The 24,631-nt window shown below is 42.9% G+C and overlaps 1 protein-coding gene across 4 annotated transcripts in view; it reads left to right on the top strand.

Moving 5' to 3' along the window:
- The window catches only part of VEGFC (vascular endothelial growth factor C), a 262,031-nt gene that overhangs the window by 112,930 nt on the left and 124,470 nt on the right, over positions 1 to 24,631 (top strand). The window contains exons 1-2 of one of the 4 annotated variants that reach the window (XM_073577756.1): positions 16,913 to 17,109; positions 18,152 to 18,254. The exons of 1 other annotated variant lie outside the window; for it this stretch is intronic. The gene's annotated coding sequence lies outside the window, so the exon portion shown is untranslated. Of the gene's footprint in view, positions 1 to 4,303; positions 4,477 to 16,912; positions 17,110 to 18,151; positions 18,255 to 24,631 lie in introns of those variants that run through there. 2 more of the 4 variants (XM_073577761.1, XM_073577770.1) reach the window with 2 other exon arrangements.

Raw genomic sequence — 24,631 nt, 5'->3', positions numbered from 1 at the left:
AATGCTCTAAGAACCTTCATTTTTGTAAGTATTTCTTATTGAGTAACAATACAGCTTAGATTTAATGCTACCAGTGTTTCCACATATCTTGGCCCTTACAGAGTGCTGCTGTGTTTTCTTTTTATGTATCATGCAGTCATTGCAGCTTGCACTTGTTTACATTAAGGAGGTGCTGGTCAGGTTCTTTTTTTTACTATAGATAGATAAAACACTCTCTTGGCATTTTCACATAAATTAAATAATATTATTCCAATGTGAGCTCATTTGTTTGGGAGCACATACTTTGGATATGACAATGCATTGTGGGGAAGCTTTCCAAATAGAATAATCTAATTCATTGTTTATTGTAAGGCAGTAAAATGTAGTAATAAATATTTCCAGCGCTAATGATTTATTTGTGTTATTCTTATTGTCATGTTTCAGTCTCAGGAAAAACAACACTTTTCCTTATTTTCCGACTCTTGCGGAATGGTTGGCTGTAATTGACTTCAGATCAGTATTTCGACCTTTGCTCCACTCCATTTGCAGCTTTCCGCACGTCTTGACAAAATTCAGATTGTTGTTTTAATTATTGAAATGTTCAAGGCGTACATGTGCTGGAACGCAGGCATCAGACAGCAATAATTACCACATTTATTTAACTGTGAATTGACTCCGCTTTAATGTGCACATCCTAGTAGGAAAATTGTCGTTCCAGTCAAAGATAAACAGGAAAAAGTATTTATATTGTGATGTTTTATGGAAATGTACCAGACAATTTATTGGATAAACTGAGTGATGTCAATTTAGAGTGGACATTCCAAAATGAACGCAGGAGGACAGCACCAGCACCGGTAAACAGACACTGTATGAAAGTGCTTCATTCTCCGATGACAGCTGTAAACACATTACATGGTGAATTGTGCAATGATGCATCACCATCCAGATACAGTTCAGCTTCTTGTGCCTGCAACATTTCATTCTGAAGATACTTTACATAACTTGCAAGACCTATTTCCTTTATGTGAAGCAGTATGTTTCTTTCGCCTGGGCCCAGATGAGATATTGTGGGGCAATAGGCAGACCAGGCAAATTGACCTCCACTGCACACACACTCCACTCCTAGAATCAACTCGAAACAACCTTACTTATGTAAAACCTGCTGTATAAAATCTGAAAATAATTCTGTTCATGAATAGTCATTTAAATTGCTAAAATAATGCCTGCCGACACTACCTTAAAGGGAACCTGTGATCTTAAAAACTCTATTAACTTGCAGATACCGTATGGGGTTAATCTGCAGGTTAAAAGCGTTCTAACGCCATGCGGCACCAGCACTGAGAGCCCCGCTGCCAGGAGGAAATGAACTTTATTCCTCCCGGCAGTGTTAGACTTTACTATTTAAGGACCAGGCTCATTTGGGTCATAACCATTTCCTTCCATTGAATGTGCAGGTACATCCAATGTCAGGGTTCTTGTGTATGATGCAGGCTTAGTAGCTAAGCAGACACTGATGTGTTATATAGCCAACATCTGCCTCTAACAGCATCTCACTCCTGTTAACCTCTTAAACCTCTGAAATCTCTGAAAGCTGTTCCACGTGCACAGAGCTTCCCACTATGCATTTTTGGAGTGCTGATGAATTTCCACATGCAAATAGATTCTTCAGACGTGATGTCTAGTGCAACCTTTTGGATGTAGCATTTCTAAAAGTCAATTTAACGAGCCTTACCCCATGACTTGTGATAAGAAACAAAACTAGAAACTCCATTTGCAGATGTGTTTTGGAGTTTTCAGTGCAAAACTCTTGGCTAGGTGAGAGGCTTCTGACTGGAGGAGGAACGCTGGATGGGTTTTCTTAGCAGCCAGGGCCTGTTGAAGGCCTCATATGCCTGCCATAATTGTGCTCCTTTGAAGAATCGCCTTTTCCTCTAATAAAAAATAAAAACAAACAAATATTTGATATCTTTGCATTTCTAAAGCTTAATCTATCAAAATCTGAAGTTAAAGAAGCACTCGTCCCATCGATATTTGTATCCTTTTAATATATTGCAGTCATCATATTATATAACACTGTGTACTTACAATTGCTCATTTTGCCTTTCTACCCGGCTAATTCTTCTCTTTTCCATAAGTTCAATGACATCCCATGATTAAAAACTGACTAGCTGAAACCTTCTAAGCTCTAAATAGAAACAGGAGGTCAATTTTCCCTGTATGAGTCACAAGACACTGCAAAAGTCCCTGATGGGGAGGAGGGAGCCGCTGGGCCAAGAGCTGAAGAGGGGAATGATAAATGCAGGGACAAGAGACTTCTTGTTTTTACATAGAGCAGAGGAAAGAGAAGAATTACCTCGATACAAAGATAAAATGAGCAATTGTAAGTACACAGTAATATATAATATGATGACTGCAATATATTAAGAAGATAAACACACAACTCCCTTGAAATAGAAATGAGGGACACTGTAAAACCAGACCCCTGAAAATCATAACGGAATTGCATTTTTTTTAATTAATTTTACCATAGTTGGAGTTTTTTTTTTCCTGTTTTCCAACCCATTTTACTTTAAAATGAATGGTGTCTTTCAGAACTATAACTTGTTCCACAATAAAACCAAAAGAAAAATTAAGGCTCTTGGAAAATGTCAAGGAAAAAATGAAAGTCTTTGACTGGAGGAGAAGCATTACTGGTGTAGAGCACAAAGGTTTATGCCACTTACTGGAGGCCCTAAATTCATTGTGGCGGGTGCCTTTTAATGAAATTGGTGTGGTATACTCTGTCAAGACTGGTGTAGCGTGAGCTTGCATTATGCTAGTCGTGATCAATTGGCGCAAAGGTTACGTGTTTCACCCACTTACTGGATCTATAGACATAACTGCTAGCTACACATTATGTGGTATGCTGTATGTGCTACCAATATCAAGAGCACATGGTAGACATGCACCACTTACACTTAGAGCACAAAATGCACAAGTGACATTAACACGCAGGACATATACCATAAAATGGCCACTCACAGTACACATTAATCAAACATACTTCCAGTTCTATTATTTCCAAATTCTAATCCTTAGTACAACCCTAGGATTCAACAACACCCCACCTCCAAGTTTGTAAGTCCCATCCACTTTCTGATTAAACCATGCCTCCTTTGACTTTTGTTAAAGGGATTGTCTCATCTCGGTGAATGGGTAAAATTGCAAAGTACATATTTTATCTCTTATTAAAAATCCTCTCCATTTGCAAAAGATGAAGAGATTTTTTATTCTGTTATGTACTGCTCATTACCTAGGTTGTCAGCCGCCTCTGTATTGTATTAGAAGTGGCTTGCTTTATAGGCAAAGAGCACATGGTTGCCAGCTACTTGTATTCTAAGCCATCAATCAAGATGGAGCCCACTGCAACCTGGCAGCACTCCTGAAGAAAGAATATGAGACAAGCCCTTTAAACTGACTGCTAATTGTATCAAGACTCTTACTTAGTGACAGAATCCCTCCTTAAAGTGGACTTGGGCTGTCTGTATGAGATATTCCTTCTGAAGATAGTCTAGGAAAGGTGCCAGTAGTTGATCACCCTCTATAGTGAGAACCGAGTACTGCACTGAGAGCCCCAACAAGAAGCCACGTGACAGGGTAAATTTTATCATAGCTGTTTATTCAGTCTCCTCCAACATAAGGCACTTAACTGTTTTAACATAAACATTTACTGTTTTTTTACATGACTGATAGCTGCACCCTGGCAAACTGGAAGACGTTAAGTTCATGGCACATACAGAGGCCACTTTAGTGTACACCAGACTTGCATCCCCTCTTATGGAAATTCAGCACTCTGAAAACCTCTCAGCAGAACTCTGAACATCTCTTAATTGCACCTTAGGCTCTTGTTACTGCAGTGACTTTTTCATTCCTCATCGTGCTGTCCTCCCCCTGCAGTCTTCCAAACTTGGGCTTTGTTTCCCTGCTAATTACAGTGGTCGTCAATCTTTTGTGGCATGGCGATTGGTCATGTGATTGATGGACAGTATGTATTGCAGAGGTGGGTAGCCCTGTGATGGAAGCCTGGATGTGTTTTGCTCAGCAGATCTACTGCTGAGGGTTTTTGCTATACATTGGGAGGCTTCCAGGTGACTTGGAGAGATGGGTGGGTCCAGTCACTTACATATCCACCCAAGGGGTGTGTGTCTGAATAACCAAGATGAAGCCTGTATGTGGTTGTGTATGTTTAAGGACCTGTGGTGATGTCATGATCACCTGACCAGTGCATGTGATGTTACCTCACCTGTGGGTGTGGTTATGGCTACCTAATGGATCCTGTGTGTTTGAGCACATGTTGCAATGCTGGCTAGGCTGAGCCATAGGAAGGAGGCCTGTGAAACACCTCCGGAGTGGACGGTCTGAAACCGTGAGTGATACTGACCGGGGTCAGTGAGAGACATTGTGGGATACCTCTGAGGAAAGGAGGCATCCGGGAACCTGTGTGGCCGATGCTAACAGGTAATGGACAGGGATCCCTGTTATGCTGACCGGGGTCAGAAAGAGACTGTGTTTATTGGATACCTCTGAGGAAAATAGGCATCCGGGAACCTGTGTGGTCGATGCTAACAGGTAACGGAGAGGAATCCGTGTTATTCTGACCGGGGTCAGTGAAAGACTGTGTTTAGGCTACAGAGCCAGATGGTTGTCCTGTGGCATTGGGCAGCATTTTTAGGGTGGTAAGAAATGTTACAGTTTACCACATTTGTTTTACAAATTGTTCTAATGTTGAATCTTTCTTCACGTAACTTACTGAATCCTGCATTTGTAATCTGACAAATCACTCTGCCTGGCTCATAATACATATCATATTGTTTGTGTTTTAAGGACATCATTGTTCTCTTGAGGCCATAAAGTGGCCATTAATCGTACAGTTTCACATAAAGTCATATCACCGTTTTGTCAATGATGGTATAATGTTTATTGATATCTTATATATCATTTGTAGCTTGTCACAATATAATTATAATAAATGAGGGGTAATTTAAAGTTAAGCTTTACATGTGTAGCCTATTAGCTGAACATTATTCAAAAATCACATTCATCCATCTCATAGACAGGTCTGGTGAGCAATACAATGATGTATAAGCTGTAAAAGACTCTTCAAGCAAAAAAGAGTAAAGTTTGAATACCTTCTTAAAGGGACACTTAGGCTATGTGCATACGTCCGGAATTCCCGTGGAAATTTCCGCTGCAATTCCACAACTCCCTGCCACTGGAAATCCGCGAGAAATCCGCATGTGTAATTCCCGCATATATCCCTCGAAAAACTAGGGTTTTGCAAGCGTAATTAGCTTGCAGAATACTAGCGTTTTCCAAGCGATCTGTAGCATCGCTTGGAAAACTGATTGACAGGTTGGTCACACTTGTCAAACAGAATTTGACTAGTGTGACCAACTTTTTACTACTGAGGCTGCCTATGCAGCCTCAGTAGTGAAAAAAATATAAAGTTAAAAATAATGAAAAAAATAAAAAATAGTGTTAGTCTCACCTTCTGGCATCCCTAGCAGCGTCCCCAGGCCTCAGCAATGCTCCCGGCAAGTCCCATTCCCAGCGACGCCTTGCGACAATGACCCCAGATGATGTAGAGGTCTCGCGATTCCGCTACATAATCAAAGGTCATTGTCGCAAGGCATCGCTGGGAACGGGACTTGGTGGGAGCACATGGAGGCCTGGGGACGCTGCTTGGGATGCCGGAAGGTGAGAATAACACGATTTTTTATTTTTATTCTTTTTTTAACAGGGATATGGTACCCAGAGCCTGGAGGAGAATCTCCTCTCCTCCAGGCCCTGGGTACCATCCGCACATTTTCCGCTTACTTTGCGCATGGTGGGCATAGCCACATGCGGAAAGTAAGCGGAACAATGCATTCCTATTTGTGCAGAATTCCCGCGATTCCGCAAAAAGAATGAGCATGCTGCGTATTTTTCCGCGATGCGATTCCGCCGTGGAAAAATACGCAGCATTAGCTCAGCATGTGCGGATTGCCATTGAATTCAATGGGTTGCTTATTTTATGCGTTTTTGCAGCGATTTTGCGGCAAAAACGCATAAAATCCGCGGGAATTCCGGACGTGTGCACATAGTCTTAAACTAGAAATAAATTATAAAAGTAAACAGGAAACCCCTGCGGAGAACCCAGGGGATGGGGTCTTCTGAGTTTAGTGGTGAAACATTGTAATTGCACTGGCGCGTCGTAATCAAATCTATCCCCAGTTGTGTGATCTTCCCATAGCACCATTTGGTTTATAGATTTTTGTTAATATGTCTTCTGATCTCTTCTATGTTTAGCTAGCAGAATGATTAGAGGTATGTCTTATCTAAAAGCTTCAACTTTTGTGGTTAGGAAATGCAAACCTATCTAATAATTAACTTCTTAATGGTACTTGACGTTCATATCTGCCATGATCACATGTCACTTAGAGTTCCTTGATGGATATAGATGTCATGTGATGTCCCAATACAGCTTCTGTACTGAAGTGATCAACTGCAGAAGCCCAACTGCAATACACATCTGGGCTCCTGCTGTAACTGATAAGATCAGCATTCTCACAGTTTCCAGCAGGACTGTACTGGAACAAAAATGTAGGCCTGGCCCACATACTATTACAATCTCCACCCCACTCAGTGAATTTTGCTTTACTCAATCATAGAATCATAGAATGTTAGACTTGGAAAGGACCTTGAGGGTAATCATGTCCAACCCCTGCTCAATGCAGGATTCCCTAAACAGATGTCTGTCCAGCCTCTGTTTGAAGACTTCCATTGAATGAGAACTCACCACCTGTCGTGGCAGCCTGTTCCACTCATTGATCACCCTCACTGTCAAAATTTTTTTGCTAATATCTAATCTGTATCTTCTCCCTTTCAGTTTCATTCCATTGTTTCTCATGTTTTCATGTGCAAATGAGAATAATGATGATCCCTAGTCAACACTGAGACAACCCTTCAGATATTTGTAGACAGCTATTAAGTCACCTCTTAGCCTTCTTTTTTGCAAACTAAACATTCCCAGATCTTTTAACCGTTCCTTGTAGGACATAGTTTGCAGTTCACTCACCATCCTGAAAGCTCTTTTCTAAACTTACTCCAGTTTTTCAGTGTCTTTTTTTTGTTATGTCCAGAACTGGACACAGTATTCCAGATGAGGCCTGATCAAGTATAATTACTTCACTTGAACTATACTCTTTGCTTCACTTAATATTTTCCAGAACTACTTTTACCTTTTTCTGCTGTTTAATCATACGGTCTTATGACTCATGTACAGTCTGGTATCTATTAGTATACCCAAGTCTTTTTCACAAGTGCTGTTGCTTAGTTCTGTTCCTCTGATTCTGTAGATGTCATTTTCGTTTTTCTTGCCCAGATATAGAATCTTGCATTTCTCCCTATTTAATACCATTCTATTAGTCACTGCCCATTGTTCAAGCATATCTATATACTTCTGAGTCCGTTCTCTGTCTTCTATAGTGTTTAGGCCCCGTCACACACAGCGAGATCACCAGCAAGATTGCTGATTTTGTGGCGCCACAGCGATCTCGCCAGCGACATCGCTGTGTTTGACATGTATTAGCGACCGGCCCCCCTGCCGGGTATCGCTGATCGCGCTCGAACGTCCTGGGCTATTTTTTGAACGTTGGTCTCCTGCTGGCCAGTTCGTATCGCTGCGTGTGACAGCGAGAGACCAACGATCAGCGACGCTGGGAGCTGGTTTCCAGGGTAAACAGTGGGTATCTAAGAGCCGCGCGGCTCTTAGATACCTGCTGTTTACCTTGGATACCAGCTTGCTCGCTGGTCCTGATCGCTGGTGGGTCTGTCTATGTGACAACTCACCAGTGATCAGCTAACTATGTCCCAGCGATCCCATCCACGTCGGATCGTTGGTGGGATCGCTGGGACATTGATGCGTGTAACGAGGCCTTTAGCTATCCTGCCTAGCTTTGCATTGTCTGCAAATTCAATTACCGTAGTTTACCTTCAGTTTCCTTATCAAGCTCATTCATGATAATGTTGAACAACACTGGGGCAAGGACAGAGCCTTCTGGTATTCCATTTGAAACATCCTTCTAATTGGATGTGCAACCATTTATCACCAGTCTTTGAGTAAGATCACTCAGCCATTTATGAATCCACCTAAATGTAGCCTTGACAATCCCATACTTAAGGCCCCTTTACATTTAGCGATGCACCAGCGATCCCGACCATGATACGACCCTGTCAGGATCGCTGGTGCATCGCTAAATGGTCGCTAGTGAGCTGCCACACAGGCAGATCTCACAGCGATACAGCAGCGATACAGCGGTCGTTACTTACCTTTCAGACGAGGCGATCCTGACGTCCTCCCGTCCGCATCCACGCGTCACTCGTCGGCGCCAGCAGGAAGCCCAACAGGAAGCGCCCGACGAGAAATGGAGCTGCGCTATCTCGCGCGATCAGTGACAGACAGCGGGGGAGTCGGTCGGAGGTAAGTATCACACATAGCGATATCGCTAGCAATATCGCTGCTGCGTCACCAAATTGCTTTAGCGATATTGCTAGCGATATCGCTATGTGTAAAACCCCTTTTAGTCATTTTTTCAGTAAGGATAGTATGAGTCTAATATGAGTCTTGGTCCTGTCTCTCAACACTCTCTAATGGTGCAGCAGCATCAGTGCATATTTACTGTATATTTATATGGTGCTCTTCAGAACTGCAGTTCTTGGGATTGTGGTGGTCCAAGCAGTCGGATCCCCATCGATTGGATAACTTCCAAACTTGGAATAATCTATTTAAACAGGTTTTCTAAGATTATTTTTTATTTTCCCATAGGAATATTGAAATTAATAAACCAACCTGGATACTCCCGAAGTTCAATGCTGCCTCTGCACCCACATGACAGGAAAATAAATACTGAGAGTTATACCCAGTATATGGGACAGGAAAAGTGGTACTCTGCAATGTATATGTACATAATAAAATAAATATTGAGAATTACACCCAGTATACAGGACAGGAGAATTAGTACTGTGCGGCGTATATTATGGAGACTGAGAATTACACTCAGTATAAGACAGGAGAAGTGATATTGTGAAGTGCATAGAAATATGCATAGACCATGAGGAAGGCACATAGTGCTGAAACATGTAGTCCCTTGCTGGAATGCTACTAATTGATTGGAGTTCCTCATACTTTTTATGACATAATGGATTAATAAAGAAGAAGTTTTTACAAATCTGGTGAACTTTCATCCTTTTGCTGGATCCCAATTTCCTCATATTTCTATTTGTTGGGGCATACTCCCTGCCTGGATCCGTGCAAAGCATAGGGTGAACACCGATTACTGCATCAAGAGGAATTCCTTTATGGTGAGCTGGCTATATGTTTTTCACATTGTTTGAATATTGTGAAGTGCATATATACAGAATAAAGGCTCGCTCATATGACCTAATAACACGGGCAAGTATTATCCAATTTTTTATCGGCTAGCACTCAGTCCAATCTTAGACTGTGGGGCAGTGCACGCCACAACTTTTCAGAGCACCATAGAACAATGGGACCAAAAGTAGCTATGTCTCATCGACGCCTGTGCGCAAGAAAATTGAAGTCACAGCCGTAAAAAGGGCAGAACAGTGCACAGAAGAGATGGCAGGCAAAATACACAGGTGCAGGATTTCTGGCCATTCACCTGACGTCAAAGGCAAGCAGGAAAAAATGGTTAGAAGTCTAGTATTAAAAGAGAGGAGGCACTCTTATCTTCCGGGCAGCATACGCCCCATAGCCTGGAAGATCAAAATGAAAAAAGTTTATTTTTAATGAACAAAGCATCACCAAGGAGGCATACAGATATGACTGGTTTCAGCTTTATACAACTTATATGCCAATATTATTAGCTAAAAACACTCAAATGGGGTGACAGATACCCTTTAACTTCTTCATCCCCCAAGCCAGATTTCACATTCATGGCCAAGCCAAATTATGCAATTCTGAGCAGTGTCCCTTTATGTGGTAATAACTCTAGAGCACTTCAACGGACCCCAGTGATTCTGAGAAGGTTTTCTTGTGATATATTGTACTTCATGATAGTGGTAAAGATTGCTCAATAAGACATGCATTTATTTGTGAAAATATCAAAAATTTGTAGAAAATGAAGAAAATTTTGCAATTTTCAAATTTTAATTTTTATGCCCTTAAACCAGAAACTTAAACCAGAAAATAGTTAATAGATAACATTTACCACATGGCTGCTTTACATTTGCATCATTTTTAAACATACGGTATATTTTTTTTATTTGGACGTTAAAAGGGTTAAAAATTGATCAGCAATTTCTCATTTTTCCCAAAAAATTTACATTACCATGTTTTTAAGGCCCACATCAAATTTGAAGTGACTTTGGGGGCTATATGACAGAAAATTCTAACAACTGCACTCCTCAAAGTCCTCAAAACTACATTCAAGAAGTTTATTAACTTAATAGGTGCTTCACTTGAATTAATGCAATGTGAAATTTTACTTTTTTCACCAAAATTTTACTTTAGCCACTTTTTTTTATTTTTACAAGAGTAACAGGAGAAAACGGATGCAAAATTTGTTGGGCATGTTCTCCTGAGCTCGCCCATATGTGGTGAAAAACTATTGTTTGGGCACATAGCAGAGCTCGAAGCATTGGTTGACTTTTTGAACGCAAAAATAGCTGGAATTGAGAACGAACACCGTGTTGCATTTTGAGGGCCCCTGATTTGCCTGTACAGAGCAAACTAGGAATTTTATCTAGATGTGTGGTGAGCACCTTGACCCCCAGGTGTTTCACAGAAATTTATAGTGTTGAACCGAGAAAATGAAAAATCAAATTATAACGTCAAAAATGTTGTTTTAACCCAAAGTTTTGCATATTCACAAGGGTAACAGGAGAAAATACACTATACAATTTGTTGTGCGGTTTCTTCTGAGTACGCTGATGCCCAATAAGTGGAGGAAAACTACTGTTTGGGCGCACGGCAGGGCTCCGAAGGGAAGGATCCCAATTTGACTTTTGGAGCACAAATTTGGCTGGAACGGATGCCATGTCATTTTTGGAGAACCACTGATGTGCCTACACAGGGAAAATCCCCACAAGTGACCCCATTTTGGAAACAACATCCCTCAAGGAATTTATCTAGACATGTGGTGAACAACTTGAACCCACAATATTGAACTGTGAAAATAAAATATCTAATTTTTCTTATTTTGACAAGGGTAACATTCATTGCTGTGAAGCAGTGGCCTCCGGGAAAATAGCCGCCAGGTCGGTGCATGTGCAGATTGAGATCTCGGCATCAAGATCTCATCTCCCGTTGCCTAGATCTCAATCTGCGCATGCGCCGCTTCTGGCAGCCATTTTCCCGGAGGCCACTCATCACAGCAATGGAAGTGCAGGGGGTCCAGGCTTTCAGAAAATCTCGGCACAGCCCCGCACCACTGCGCACCGCCAAATACTGCTGCATCAACCTGGGAAGGGAGTGTGATCATTGCCCTGCAGCTTCGGACCGCTGCAGAATCGCCCGACTCCTGCTGCTGCCACACTACTTGTAAGTATAGGCCAACTATAAGATTCACCACCAATTTCCCCCAAAAATTTTTGGGGAAAAAGTGCATCTTATAGTCCGAAAAATACTGTACATTTTTCCTGCTAAAATGTTTTTTAACCTCAATTTTTTTAATTTTTATAAGGGCTAATAGGGAAAAAGTATTTCTCGTTAACATGTAGGGAAAAATGTACCTCTCAGATTGCTGTGCAATTTCTCCTGAGTGTGCCAATACCCTACATGTTAACGAAAAATACTTTTCAGGCACATTGGAAAGCACAGAAGTGAAGTATCACCATATTATAATGCAGATTTTGCTGTTATGGCTTGCAGTTGCCATGACCCACTGGAAGAGCCCCTGAGGTGCCAGAACAGCAGAACGCCCCCCCCCATAAGTGAACCCATTTTGCAAACAACACCTCTACATTAGTTAATCTAGGGGTGCAGTGATCATATTAACACCACAGGTGTGTGTTGGCACCACGCCGGATCCCTGTTCTGACAGGCAGGGTCTCTGGAGTGTCACTTCACTCACCCATGCTGCGGTCGGTTCCTTCCTTCCCCATGCTCTGCATGCATCCACAGAGCTTCCAGCCAGGCTCCCAACCATGTCCTTACGGCACGCGCGCTCTCCCGCCCTCTTAAAGGTCCATGCGTGCTCTTGCTATTTCCTCCCCAGTCAATGGCTCTGGGGTATTATGTATACATTGCTTCCTCCTCACTGGGGAGGTGCCTGAGCAAACTTCCTGTTCTGCTGTCTAAGTTGCGTACGAGTACCTGCTGCACTCTGGTGCAGATCCTGCCTGCTGCACTCTGATGCAAACTCTGCCTGCTGCACCATCCAGTCTGTCCTACTGGGTCCAGCTGCTGCGCGTCCATTGGTCTGTCCTGGAGTAGCACCTGGCGTTCATCGGGAGCCATGTCTAACCTCACTATCAGAGGCTGTAGTGAACAGTCCAGTGCTCACTTAGTCACGCCCTTCCAGGCTTTCCGCGGTCTGAGGCACAGTGGTTCCACAAACCACGTCCGTGACAGTGTGTCACAAAATTGTATACCATTGGACAGTGAAGAAAAAATAATTACATTTTTACCACAACATTTTGCTTTAGCCCCAGATTTTACATTTTTTACACAGGGAAATGGGTAAAAAAGGTACTGAAATTTGTCTCACATTTTCTCCTGAACATGGAAATATTGCATATGTGGCTGTACGGCACTGCTTAGCCACACGGCAAAGACTCGGGAGGGACAGAGTGCTATTTGACTCCTGGAGCAAAGAATTTCCTAGAATAATTTGCAGACCCCATAAATGGAGCCTGTAAGTGCCTGAAGAGCAGAATACCCCCTCAAGTGACCCCATTTTTAAAATGATACCCTTTTGGGAATTTATCTACAGGTGTAGTGATGATTTTGTTTCCGTAGGTGTTTTCCAGAAACAATCAGCAGTAAATGTTGCTGAGTGAAAATTGCAAATCTGCCAGTGTAGTGCCCGTACATTATAGTATCCATACATTGTTGTGCCCACTATGTTGTAGTGCCCAGTACATTTTGCCCAGTTCATGCTTCTGGAGATATGTATCCATAAATTAGGGGGGCTCTCATCACTACAGAAATTACAAAGATGTAGATGCTAAATGTGGCTTAGGGGCTCAGAAGGGAAAGGGACATTTGGATTTAGAATTTGCTGTATTTCTTTTGAGGGATGAGGAGCAATAGCGCTTTTCCAGAGTCTTTGTACTACCAACACCCTGAAAGCTCCCTATATTTCCATTGACATAACATTTACATAACATTTACATAACATTTTGGATCACATCTATCCTGAGATAAACTTAACTGAGAACTTAAATCGGGGTTCCCATCTAAATCTTAAAGTGACATGATTCAGATGAAACTCCAGAAGGATCCATTCACTATAATGAGGCAGCAGAATTACTCTGGAGGACTTCATCTGGCTTCTTTTCAGTGGTGTCTTTCTTCTCAGAAGTGCATAAACTGTGGCAGAACACATTTTTATGCATGCTTAAAAAGACAGAAACTGCCGAACCACATGCTAGTCGAGGTCCGCAGTTCCTCCAACTGCCTCATTATACGGAATCTTCCAACGGGTGTTCCATCTGAATCATGTAATTCATAGATTTAAATGGAAAACCAGGTGTAAGTGCTCAGCATAGATCGCAGGATAAATGTGAGCCGAGCCTTTCTGTTATCTTTGGAAGGCAGAATAAACAAAGCACTCTTTCTCGTGCTGTATAAGTAATTATTTCACTTTATTCTTCGGGTCGGTGCGATAACAGCGATACCAGATTTATACCGGGTTTTTTTGTTTGGCTGCTGTCACACACTAAGGCTGCTTTTACACTTACCATGTTTTTGCTGGCCGATTTTGCGGCTCCAATAAATTCCTATGGGCCAGCAAAAATTACACGGTGCGCCGTGTGCTGTACGGGCATGGGGGCCGTTTTTGCGACCGTGATAAAAAATCGAGCTTGCTTGATCTTTTTTACGGCGTACGGACACTGCCCCCATTGAAAAACAATGTGGCCACAAAAGCAAACGAAGTTGTTTTTGCGGAGCACCGTGACTTCAGGTTTTGCGGAACGCCGTTTTTTTCCAATACTATTTCAATAGTATTGGAAAAATTAAAAACTGCGATCCGCAAGCTTTTCTGCGGCCTGTTATTGCGGTGGCCCGTAAAAATTGCGGCGATACGGCCGCAATAATGGGCCTCAAAAAATGCGGTAAGTGTGAAAGTAGCCTAAAAGACTTTTTTTTCCCCAAAAACTAGTTTTTGCATCGCCATATTTTGTGAGCTATAATTTTTCCATATTTCTGCCGACAGTCATGTGAGGCGTTTTTTTTTACGGGACGAGTTAACATTTTTATTGGAACCATTTTCAAGCACATGAAATTTTTTGACCACTTTCTACTCCGATTTTTAGGTGGCAGAATGAACAAAAAACAGTATTTCGAGTATTGTTTTTTTTCCTTATGCCATTCCACGTGTAGTAAAATACAAAAGGCAGCTTGAGGCTATGTGCACACGTGCGGAAATGCCGTGGAAATTTCCGCGGCAATTCCGCAACTCTCTGCCGCGGGAAATACGCATGCGGAATTCCCGCGAAAAACTAGCGTTTTGCAAGGGTAATTAGCTTGTAGAATGCTAGTGTTTTCCAAGCGATCTGTAGCATCGCTTGGAAAACTGATTGACAGGTTGGTCACACTTGTCAAACATAGTGTTTGACAAGTTTGACCAACTTTTTACTATTGATGCTGCCTATGCGGCATCAATAGTAAAAGATATAATGTTAAAAATATTTAAAAAAAAAATAAAAATCGTCATATTCTCACCTTCCGGCGGCCCCCGCAGCCTTCCCGATCCTCGAGATGCGCCCGGCAAATCCCATTCCCAGCAATGCCTTGCGACAATAACCCCAGATGACGAAGCATCACGTGAGACCGCTACGTCATCAGAGGTCATTGTCGCAAGGCATCGCTGGGACCGGAAGATGCTGGCAGCGTGGTGAGAGGCGGGAAGGACTCTGGAGGACGCCGGAAGGAGAGAATATCGCGATGTTTTATTTTAATTCTTTTTTTAACAGAGACATGGTACCCAGGGCTTGGAGGATAGTCTCCTCTCCTCCAGGCCCTGGGTACCATTCACAAATGATCTGCTTACTTTGCGCATGGTGTGCATAGCCACATGTGGAAAGTGAGCGGATTAATGCAATCCTATGTGTGCAGAATCCCCACGATTCCGCACAAAGAATGAGCATGTGGAAAAATACGCAGCATTAGCATAGCATGTGCGGAATGCCATTGAATTTAATGGGTTGCGTTTTGTATGCGTTTTCGCAGCTTGAAAACGCGGCAAAAACGCTTAGGCTATGTGCACACGTAGATTTTGGTCCTGCGGATTTTTCCGTGAGGATTTGGAAAAATCCGCAGGTAAATCCGCAGGTCAAGAGACCTGCGGTTTACCTGCGGATTAGCCTGCGGTTTAGCCCTGCGGTTTCACACCTCTACAATGGAGAAGGTGTGAAACTGCTGCGGATTCCGCACAAAGAATTGACATGCTACGGATTTGAACCCACAGCAAATCCGCACGGAAAAATCCGCAGCATGTGCACAGCGTTTTTCAGATTACCATTGAAAACAATGGTACTGTACAACGCAGCTAATTCTGCTGCGGTTCCGCAGAGCCAAAAACGCTGCGGATCCGCAGCAGAATCCGCAATGTGTGCACATAGCCTTGCAATCCGCAACATGTTTGCATACAGCCTTATTCTTTGGTTCTGTACGGTTACAGTTATACCACTTTTATATAATTTTTTCATGTTTTCACACTTTTCAAAACTAAAAACTATTTTATAGAAAAAAATAATTATTTTTGCATCACTCCATTCTGAGAGCTATAATTTTTTTATGCAAATTTTATCCTAATGGAGCTGTATTGAAACTTATTTTTTGTAGGACAAGATGATGTTTTCAGCGATACCATTAATTTTTACATATGTCTTTTTGATCACTTTTTATTCCACTTTTTGTTTTGCGGTCTGATAAAAAAAGCATAGTTTTTTGTTCTTTTTTTTTACTATGTTCACCGAAAGGGTTAACTAGTGTGACAGTTTTATAGGATGAGCTATTCCTGACATAGCGATACTAAATATGTGTACTTTTTTTGTTTATTTTTTTTTTTTTTTTACATATAAACAGAAAAGTGGAACAGCACAATGCTCAATAGTGGGTGCCAGGCATCCCAGGCAAAAAAGTCCAATACTTGCCCAAAATCAGACAGAAAAATAAAAAGGAAGGCAGCGCTCCATAATCTTCTAGATGAAAAGGTGATAGAGTTTATTCGGACTCACATGTCTGGGCGACGTTTCGGCTCAGGGCAGAGACACACTGGCGTATTTCTCGTGCGAGAATCGCATGGTAAACCTTTTCCTGGCCGGCACCTCTCCTGACCTGAGCTTGACAGCTGCATAGTAATCCATCATGCTGTCATGCTCAGGTCAGGAGAGGTGCCGGCCAGTCCGTGGAGTGCGATGCGATTATAGCAGGAGAAATTCGGCAGTGTGACTCCAGCCTCACACTGAGCCTTTCTCAAGCCTTCCTCGAGACTTTTTAAAATATTTTTACAATTTATTTTTACTTTTTTAACTCTTTTTACTTAGTCTCTCTATGAGACTTTAAGACTTTAATTTTTAGCAGTCTGATTGTTGTTGCAAAGCTTTGCCATGCAGGAGCATTAGGGGATCAGCATTTAGTGGGTTAAACTGCAGGGACCGGTTTCTCCTTGCAGTGGGAGCCAGGTGTCAGCTGTTATGTTCGCTGAACACATGGCGACGATCATGTGCGCACAGCTTCTGTGCTCGCAAAAATCACCAGGACAAATCCAAACATCCAAGGTTGACAAAAGCAACTCATCCTGTTGAATCAAGCCCACATAATGCTGCATCGACTAAAAATGGCTCCTGGAATGTGACAATGAAGAAATGAAAAAAAAAAAATGTTTGTCCTAAAGGCCCAAAGTAGGCAAGTCACTTGGGGTATGTGCACATGTTAAATATTTGCTGCAGAAATCTATGCATCAAAACTGTGTCTTTTGCAGGAGAAATTCTGCAAAAAATGCACTTTTTGTTGCGATTTTGAATATTTTTTTTCCATGTGTTTTTTCCCATTCATTAAAATTGGTGAAAAGCCCGTCAGAAATGTGTAAAAAATTGTCATGCCTCAGATTCAAATCTGCAATGAGAAAATAAGCAACCAGTGCATGAAAAACGGGGAAAACTCAGTACAAATCTGGCAAAAACATGGCATGTAAACATACTCTTAAGAGGCTACATTAAGTGTTTTTGTTACCGTACATGTATTTTTTTTCAATATATTCCTTCCATATGACAACCTTAGTTAAAATAACAAAATGAATAATCATACAATCTTCACACTGGCCGCTAGGACTACTTATGCTATTTAAGGCAATAAGTACCGTTATTTTTCGGACTATAAGAGGTACTTTTTCCCAAAAAATATTGGGGGAAAATGGGGGTGCATCTTATAATCAGAATATACTTGCAAATGCTGCGTCAGCAGTTCTCTGTGCGGCGCTCTGTGCTGGGGCGGCGGTGGCGCCGCCCCAGCACAGAGCGCTGTCCCTACAGCACAGAGCACCATCACCCCAACACAGAGCGCCACTGCCGCACCAGCCTGGGATTTCCCGGAGGCCACCGCACCAGCCCCGACCACCGAACAAACTGCTTAATTCGGACTGAAAGACGGACCCCCATTTGACACATAATTTTTTTTTCCTATTTTCTTTTTGAAAATTTGGGGTGCGTCTTATGGTCCGAAAAATACGGTATTTGTTGAGTTTTTGATGTTGCAGATTTTCTGCAACTATTAGTTCTTATAAGTTTTATTTTTTCATTACTTTTTTAGAGAATTTTTACATGAGTTTATATCATGTTTTTGACACTGTGTTTTTTCGCTCTTTTGGTATGTAAAGTTTTAAATAAAGCTGATTTTGTTTTTGATAACATTTACTGATACACTCGTGTGTGGTTAACAAGCATGTGCCTTTTTTACTTGCAGATTTTCTGCATCTAATGCAAGTCTATGGGAAAATTTGTACATAAAACTCAAGAGCACTTGCAAGAGAAATTGACATGTTGTGGATTTCAAACATGCACCGCAGGTCAGTTTATGCTCAGGGTTGGCAACCATCCAAAAATTCCTGGACTGTCCATAAAATAGGGAACTTTTTCCTGCCCCTAAAAAAATGATATGTCCGTAATTTTCTGCAAACTTGAGAAGCTTGTTCAGATTTGATATGACTGGAATTATCAACATTGTACAGTTCACAGTATATGCAGCTGATGTCTTCAGATCATAATTATGGGCTTTAGACATACTCTATATCACTTACAATTAGAGTTGAGCGATACCGTCCGATACTTCAAAGTATCGTATCGGATGGTATCGGCCGATCTTTAAAAAAAGTATCGGTATCGCCGATTCCGATACCGGAAGTCCCATTCAAGTCTATGGGACTTCCGGTATCGGAATAAGAAAAACCCTTTCCTGCCCTTGTACAGCCTCTCTGGGGTCTGTACGGGCCTTTCGGGGGGCTGTGCCGGCCTGCCAGGGGGTCTGTGCAGGCTCCGGTGGTCTGTGCCGGCCTGCCGGTGGTCTGTGCAGGCTCCGGGGGGCTGTGCCGGCCTGCCGGGGGGCTGTGCCGGCCTGCCGGGGGGCTGTGCAGGCTCCGGGGGGCTGTGCCGGCCTGCCGGGGGGCTGTGCCGGCCTGCCGGGGGGCTGTGCCGGCCTGCCGGTGGTCTGTGCAGGCATCGTCCGATGGGACTACAAGTCCCATCGGGCGATGCCTGCTACCATGACAGTGATTGACACATTAGCCAATGATGGGACAGTAGTAGTCCCATCATCCGGCTAATGTGTTAAATGTAAAAAAAAAAAAAAAAAAAAAATTACATGCTACATACATACAACATGCATACTACATACATGCTACATTCATACTACATACTACATACATGCTACATACATACTACATATATACTACATGCATGCTACATACATACTGCATGCTACATACATACCACATACATACTACATACATACTACATGCTACATACATACCACATACATGCTACATATATACTACATGCATGCTACATACATACTACATATATACTACATGCATGCTACATACATACTGCATGCTACATGCATGCTACATACATACTACATACATACTACATGCTACATACATACCACATATATACTACATACATACAATACATTCATACAATACATACATAGACATACAGTACATATAACATAGAGTAACATACTTACCAATACTTGTCACATTGTTCCCCGAAGCCATTGTCGTCTACGGAATAAATATTAACATAACAAACCACAAAAATACTCACCCACGATCCGAAGCAGTCCTCGAGTGTGTCCCACGACGATCTTGGGTAGAGAACTGCAGCATCAGCTGTTGCTGCCGTTCTCTACGGGCTGCAGGAATCCAATGACGGAAGGTAGGTATCCTTCCGCACTGTATTCCTCCGCCACTTAAAAAAAAAAAGTCCCTAGTCTCACTTTATGCCATTGCTGTGTGGGAATTTCCCACGCAGCAATGGCATAAAGTGAGACTAGGGACTTTTTTTTTTTTAAGTGGCGGAGGAATACAGTGCGGAAGGATACCTACCTTCCGTCATTGGATTCCTGCAGCCCGTAGAGAACGGCAGCATCATCTGATGCTGCAGTTCTCTACCCAAGATCGTCGTGGGACACACTCGTGGACTGCTTCGGATCGTGGGTGAGTATTTTTGTGGTTTGTTATGTTAATATTTATTCCGTAGACGACAATGGCTTCGGGGAACAATGTGACAAGTATTGGTAAGTATGTTACTCTATGTTATATGTACTGTATGTCTATGTATGTATTGTATGAATGTATTGTATGTATGTAGTATATATGTGGTATGTATGTAGCATGTAGTATGTATGTAGTATGTATGTAGCATGCATGTAGTATATATGTAGTATGTATGTAGCATGCATGTAGTATATATGTAGTATGTATGTAGCATGTAGTATGTATGTAGCATGTAGTATGTATGTAGTATGTATGTAGTATGTATGTAGTATGTATGTAGTATGTATGTAGCATGTAGTATGTATGTAGCATGCATGTAGTATATATGTAGTATGTATGTAGCATGTAGTATGTATGTAGTATGTATTGTATGTATGTAGTATATATGTGGTATGTATGTAGCATGTAGTATGTATGTAGCATGCATGTAATATATATGTAGTATGTAGTATGTATGTGGTATGTATTGTATGTATGTAGTATATATGTGGTATGTATGTAGCATGTATGTAGCATGTATGTAGTATATATGTAGTATGTATGTAGCATGTAGTATGTATGTAGCATGCATGTAGTATGTATGTAGTATTTTTTTTTTTTTTTTAACATTTAACACATTAGCCGGATGATGGGACTACTACTGTCCCATCATTGGCTAATGTGTCAATCACTGTCATGGTAGCAGGCATCGCCAGATGGGACTTGTAGTCCCATCGGACGATGCTTGCACAGACCCCCGGACATCAGCACAGCCCCCCGGCAGGCCGGCACAGCCCCCCGGCAGGCCGGTACAGACCCCCACAGGGTGCACAGACCACCGGCAGGCCGGCACAGCCCCCCGGCAGGCCGGTACAGACCCCGGGCAGTCCACACAGCCCCCCGGCAGGCCGGCACAGCCCCCCGGCAGGCCGGCAGAGACCCCCGGAAGGCCCGAAATGACGGCGCATCATGATGCGCACACACCGCGCATCATGATGACGTCAGGCCGTCAATCAACTGAACTTCCGATTCCGATGCCGAATTCCGATATTGAAAAAATATCGGAAGTCGGTATCGGAATTCCGATACAGCAAGTATCGGCCGATACCCGATACTTGCGGTATCGGAATGCTCAACACTACTTACAATATAAATGATTTATTATGTTTTCCAATGTATCGATAAAAAATGTTGGCTGATTTTTTGATAATCTTTTAAGAAAAGCAAAGTGGGCTTGAGGTTTCTATAAATTCCACCACTTTGCTTGAACTGTAAGGTGCTGCATTTTTTGTGTAGCCAAAACATGCAGCGTAAAAACACACCAATAACTCATTGTAGGAACTTAACCTTAGACTCCTACTTCCCGTCCTTTATGGGACAGTATATGGTAGTTTCCTCAGCATCAGAGGCAGGATTACAATGACTGATAACTAATTATGGGCGAACGTGCTTGGATAACGTGTTATCCGAGCATGCTCAGGTATTATCCGAGTATCTTGGGCATGCTCGTGTAGAGGTCAGGGCAGGGCTGAGGGAGATGTGGCGATGATGCGGTGGTACTGCTGCTGATAGGCGGGAGTGGTGTGCTGGTCCAACAGAACGGGGGGGTGACCCACTTCTTAGCGCAAACAGACTGGAGACTGAGACAGTGCTGTAGTTCAACAGGTCTAATTTTATTCACCAACTTTGCCGATGTCCACACTTTAATACAGGACTGTTCACTTTTCCTCCTCACACAGACCCGGGTACCTTAGATGCCTCGTTGACACTGTAGTGGTGTCCTCTGTGGTTCTCCTCACTGTAGCTGCCCTAGGCACTTCCACCACAGCGCTTCCCCGTTCAAAGTACACCGGTACCTATTCCGTTCAGACTGTCTCCGTCTGATGCTCCTGTATTCCTGAGTCACCCCACGTGACCGTCTGTACTGTCTGGTGCTCTCTGAGGGCTCTCCACTGCGCATCAGACCCTCCTTTCTTAGTGAGCTCCCCTGGCTGACTGACCCTTCCGGAAACTTGCCTCAGCCTTTATACTGCCAACCTGGGTAGCCCAGCCCACCGTCACCTGACAGTCTCCTTTGACCAATGAGAGTGACCTTGACCTATGGCAGTTACATAACAACTTTGTCCTGTGCTCCCCACTGCCCTGGTCACTCTCATTACGGCACCCTTTTCTCCTCATCTCAGTGTTTCTATTCCTACACTGAGCTATTCCCTCTACCTCTCACTACAGGCAGATCCCTACGTCAGGTCAACCTCCCCACACTCGGATAATATATTTGAGTCCTTAATAATAATAATAAATTTTATTTCTATAGCGCCGACATATTCCGCAGGACTTTACATTTCAGAGGGGACTTGTACAGACAATAGACATTACAGCATAACAATAATCACATAGCTTATAACAAATACCAAGAGGAATGAGGGCCCTGCTCACACGATTACAATCTATGAGGGAAAAAGGGAGACACGAAAGGTATGTGGTAACAGTTGCCCTGATTGTATGGACCAGCCATAATGTTTAGTGTGTAACAGTACAGACACAGAGGGCTAATAGATGTATAAAGCATGTGGGAACATGATGTGGGGAACCTGGTTATGGTAAAAACTTTTGGCTGTGCCACACAGGGATAGATTAGGTTAATGTGTTGAGGTGGTAGGCCAGTCAGAATAAATGAGTTTTAATTTCACGCTTAAAATTGTGGGGATTGGGGACTAATCGTATTGACCTGGGAAGTGCATTCCAAAGAATTGGCGCAGCACGTGTATAGTCTTGGAGGCGGGAGTGGGAGGTTCTGATTATTGTGGATGCTAACCTCAGGTCATCAGCAGAATGGAGGTCACGGGTAGGGTGGTATACTGAAACAAGGCAGGAGATGTAGGGTGGTGCTGAGCCATGAAGAGCTTTGTGGGTGAGGGTAATAAGTTTGTACTGGATTCTGGAGTGTATGGGTAGCCAGTGTAATGACTGGCAAAAGGTAGAGGCATTGATGTAACGATTGGCGAGGAATATGATCCTGGCAGCAGCATTCAAGACAGATTGGAGGGGGGAGAGTTTGGTAAGAAGGAGACCGATTAGAAGAGAGTTACAATAGTCAAGACGAGAATGAATAAGAGAAATAGTAAGAGTTTTTGCGGAGTCAAAAGTAAGAAAAGGTCGAATTTTAGAAATGTTTTTGAGGTGCAGATAACAAGAGCGAGGAAGTGATCATATGTGGGGGACAATGGAAAGCTCGGAGTCAAGTATGACCCCAAGACAACGGGCATGTTGCTGGGGAGTAATAGTGGAACCACACACGGAAATGGCAATGTCGGGTATAGGTACATTAGTAGCGGGAGGAAACACAAGGAGTTCAGTCTTTGACAGGTTCAGTTTCAGATATAGTGAGGACATGATGTTAGACACAGCGTTTAGACAATCGCTGGTGTTTTCTAGAAAGGCAGGCGTGATGTCAGGAGAAGTGTATAATTGGGTGTCATCAGCATAGAGATGGTAGTGGAAACCAAATCTACTGATTGCCTGATCAATAGGGGCAGTGTACAAAGAGAAGAGGAGGGGGCCTAGGACTGATCCTTGAGGAACCCCAACATTAAGGGGAAGATGAGAGGAGGAGGAGCCAGCAAAAGATACAGTAAAGGAGCGGTCAGAGAGATAGGAGGAGAACCAGGAGAGAACGGTGTCCTTGATGCCAATGGAATGGAGCATAGTGAGGAGGAGCTGATGATCCACAGTGTCGAATGCTGCAGAGAGATCCAAGAGAATTAGCATGGAGTAATGACCATTTGATTTAGCTGTTAGTTGATCATTAGATACTTTAGTGAGGCCAGTTTCAGTAGAGTGTAAAGAGCGGAAACTGGATTGGAGAGGGTCGAGAAGAGAGTTATCAAAGAGATAGCGGATAAAACGGGAGTGGACCAGGCGTTCCAGGAGTTTAGGGATGAAGGGAAGATTAGAGACAGGTCTATAGTTAGCGGCACAGTTTTGGTCGAGGGATGGTTTTTTAAGTAGTGGATGTATGATGGCATGCTTAAATGAGGAGAGAAAGATACCAAAAGAGAGACAGAAATTAAATATTTTAGTTAGGTGAGGGGTGACAGCAGGGGAAAGGGACTGGAGTAGATGTGACGGAAATGGGTCACTGTTGCAAGTGGTTGGGCGAGAAGATGCAAGGAGCCTGCTTACTTCTTCTTCTGCGACTGGTTCAAAATCAGAGAGTGAGCTAGATGCAGTGGGGGAGGGAGGACAGTGCATGGCATGAGGTGATTGGGAGATAATTTCCTGTCGGATCTGGTCAATTTTTTCTTTGAAGTAATTGGCCAGATCGTCAGCTCGAAGCTCCGTGGTTGGGGCCTGTACTCTTGGGTTGAGTAGAGAATGAAAAGTGTCAAAGAGACGTTTAGGGTTATTGGACAGTGAGGTGATGAGGGTGTTGAAATAGGTTTGTTTTGAGAGGTGAAGGGCAGTGTTGTATGTTCGAAGCATAAACTTATAATGGATGAAATCTTTGGGTAGGTTGGATTTTCTCCACAGACGTTCGGCGCACCTGGAGCACCGCTGCAGGAAACGTGTTTGCAGGGTGTTCCAGGGTTGTCGCCGTCTGTGTTGTGGTGTTCTATGTATAGGAGGTGCAAATTCATCCAGGGCACTTTGGAGTGTTTCATTGTAATGCTTCAATGCAGAATCAGGAC

Source organism: Dendrobates tinctorius, unplaced genomic scaffold, assembly GCF_039654945.1.
Source record: "Dendrobates tinctorius isolate UK_male_01 unplaced genomic scaffold, ASM3965494v1 ptg000008l, whole genome shotgun sequence".
Lineage (NCBI taxonomy): Eukaryota > Metazoa > Chordata > Amphibia > Anura > Dendrobatidae > Dendrobates > Dendrobates tinctorius.
This window is presented reverse-complemented; position numbering and strand designations above follow the sequence as displayed.